General features: G+C 40.7%; 1 pseudogene; it reads left to right on the forward strand.

Moving 5' to 3' along the window:
• The first annotated feature begins 2,789 nt into the window (after nt 1-2,789).
• Nucleotides 2,790-2,889, forward strand: LOC127116478 (uncharacterized; annotated as a pseudogene).
• Nucleotides 2,890-3,259: the final 370 nt, after the last annotated feature.

Genomic DNA, 3,259 nt, shown 5'->3' on the forward strand with positions numbered 1-3,259 from the left:
AAAAACCGGCGTGTCCTAAAAAGCTTCGTACTTCTCTCACGGTTCTTGGGGGTTGAAGATTTTCGATTACCTCTATTTTGGCTTTGTCTACTTCAATTCCTCTGTTCGAGATGATGTGTCCTAAAACAATTCCTTCTTGTACCATAAAGTGGCACTTTTCCCAATTAAGTACTAAGTTTACTTTTACACATCGCTCCAGAACTCTTTCCAGGTTTTCAAGGCATTCTTCGAAACTTTGTCCGTATACAGAAAAGTCATCCATGAATACTTCCATGATGTTTTCGAGAAAGTCGGCGAATATTGCCATCATGCATCTTTGAAAAGTTGCAGGGGCATTACACAGACCAAACGGCATTCGTCTATACGCGAAGGTACCAAAAGGGCATGTGAATGTTGTCTTTTCTTGGTCATCAGGGTGAATTGGTATTTGAAAGAAGCCTGAATAACCGTCTAAATAACAGAAATGTGAATGTTTAGCTAATCGTTCTAACATTTGGTCAATGAATGGTAAAGGGAAATGATCTTTTCGGGTTGCTTTGTTTAGTTTCCTATAATCAATGCACATTCTCCATCCCGATTCGATTCGTTTAGTTATAGTTTCTCCTTTTTCGTTTTCAATAACGGTTATGCCTCCTTTCTTTGGTACAACGTGTACAGGACTAACCCATTTGCTGTCAGATATAGGATATATAATACCTGCTTCTAATAACTTGGTTATTTCTTTCTTTACTACCTCACTTAGGATCGGATTTAGTCTTCTCTGGTGTTCCCTAGAGGTTTTACAGTCTTCTTCTAACATGATGCGGTGCATACAAATAGAAGGGCTTATTCCTTTAAGATCGGTGATGTGGTATCCTAGTGCAGTTGGATATTTTCTTAAGATATGTAGGAGTTTTTCTGTTTCGAGTCTTCCTAGATCTGCATTAACTATCACAGGTCGTTCAAGTTCTAAGTCTAGGAATTCATATCTCAGATTTTTGGGAAGTGTTTTCAAATCAGGGGTTGGTTTGTTAAGACACTGCGTAGGATCTGGTGTTATTGCTAGGCATTGTTTAGATTTGTCCTCTAAAAGATAGTCTGATGGTTTGTCTTCTCCTGACTCTGCTTCTTTTATGCATTCATCGATGATATCCATGAAGTAACATGTATCTTCTATTGCAGGTGCTTTCAAGAATTGGGAAAGAATGAATTCAATTTTTTCTTCACCTACTTCGAAGGTGAGTCGTCCTCGTTTTACGTCTATGATTGCACCGGCAGTTGCTAAGAATGGTCTTCCTAGTATAATAGGTGTCGTATCATCTTCTCTAATGTCCATAATTGTGAAGTCAGTGGGAATGTAAAACTGACCTATGCGTACGGGAACGTTTTCAAGGATTCCTACAGGATATTTGATGGAACGATCTGCTAATTGCACAGACATTTTGGTCGGTCTTAATTCTCCCATCTCCAGTTTCTTACATATGGATAAGGGCATAACGCTAATTCCGGCTCCTAAATCGCATAAGGCTTTGTCGATGACAAATTTTCCTATGTGACAGGGTATAGAGAAGCTACCCGGATCCTTGAGTTTAGGGGGCATGTTTTGGATTATAGCGCTACATTCGGCAGGGAGTGTAACGGTTTCGCTATCCTCAAGTTTCCTCTTATTAGAAAGAATTTCTTTTAAGAATTTAGCATATGAGGGCATCTGCGTAATAGCTTCGGTAAACGGAATTGTAACGTTTAATTGTTTAAGGAGATCAACAAATTTTCTAAATTGGCCTACATCTTTGGTTTTAACAAGCCTTTGAGGGTAAGGTATAGGTGGTTTGTAAGGTGGTGGAGGTACATAAGGTTCCTTCTTTTCTAGGGTTTCCTTATTACTCTCTTCCTTTTCCTTAGGTTCACTTTCCTCAGTGGATTTCTCAGGGTTTTGGTTTTCTATCCTTGGGTCAGACGGTCCTTCCACTTCCGTTCCACTTCTCAATATAATTGCATGAGCTTGGCTTCTCGGATTGGGTTGGGGTTGTCCAGGGAATGTACCAGTTGGTGCAGCGGTAGGTGCTTGTTGTTGAGCTACTTGAGATATTTGCGTTTCCAGCATTTTGTTATGGGTAGCCAAGGCATCTACTTTGCTTGCTAGTTGTTTAAGTTGTTCGCCAGTGTGTATGTTCTGGTTTAAGAAATCTTTATTGGTTTGTTGTTGGGAAGCTATAAAGTTTTCCATCATGATTTCCAAGTTGGATTTTCTAGGGGTATTATTGTTAGGATTCGGTTTCTGATATCCTGGAGGTATAGATGGGGCTTGATTTGGAGACTGTCCAGGTGCGTATAAAGCATTATTACTCTTATATGAGAAGTTTGGATGGTTCTTCCAATTTGGGTTATAGGTATTCGAATAGGGGCTTCCTTGAGCATAGTTTACTTGCTCTGTTTGGATTCCAGTCAAGAGTTGACATTCCGCAGGAGTGTGGCCTTGGATTCCACAGACCTCGCAATTCTGAGTTATAGCAACCACGGCTGCTGGAGGTGATACGTTTAAACTTTCAATCTTCTGGACCAAAGCATCCACTTTTGCATTGACGTGATCAAGGTTACTTATCTCGTACATGCCAGTTTTCGGTTGAGGTTTTTCCACTGTTGTTCGTTCGGTTCCCCACTGATAGTGGTTTTGGGCCATGCTCTCGATAAGCTGGTAAGCATCAGCATAAGGTTTGTTCATTAGTGCACCACCTGCAGCGGCGTCTATTGTTAACCTTGTGTTGTATAAGAGACCATTATAAAATGTGTGAATTACTAACCAGTCTTCCAAACCATGGTGTGGGCAAAGTCTCATCATGTCTTTGTATCTTTCCCATGCTTCGAAAAGAGACTCGTTGTCTTTCTGTTTAAATCCGTTTATCTGGGCTCTTAACATAGCTGTTTTGCTTGGTGGAAAATATCGGGCAAGAAAAACTTTCTTCAACTCGTTCCATGTGGTGACTGAGTTGGAAGGAAGAGATTGAAGCCATCTCCTAGCGCTATCTCTTAATGAGAAAGGAAAAAGACGAAGTCGAATTGCCTCTGAAGTGACACCATTAGCTTTAACAGTATCAGCGTATTGGACAAATACGGATAAATGAAGGTTTGGATCTTCGGTAAGATTTCCAGAGAATTGGTTCTGTTGCACAGCCTGCAACAACGAAGGTTTAAGTTCAAAGTTGTTTGCTTCGATTGCGGGCGGAGCAATACTTGAATGCGGTTCATCTTGCGATGGAGCGGCGTAATCTCTAAGAGCACG

Source organism: Lathyrus oleraceus, chromosome 1 (genome assembly GCF_024323335.1).
Source record: "Lathyrus oleraceus cultivar Zhongwan6 chromosome 1, CAAS_Psat_ZW6_1.0, whole genome shotgun sequence".
NCBI lineage: Eukaryota > Viridiplantae > Streptophyta > Magnoliopsida > Fabales > Fabaceae > Lathyrus > Lathyrus oleraceus.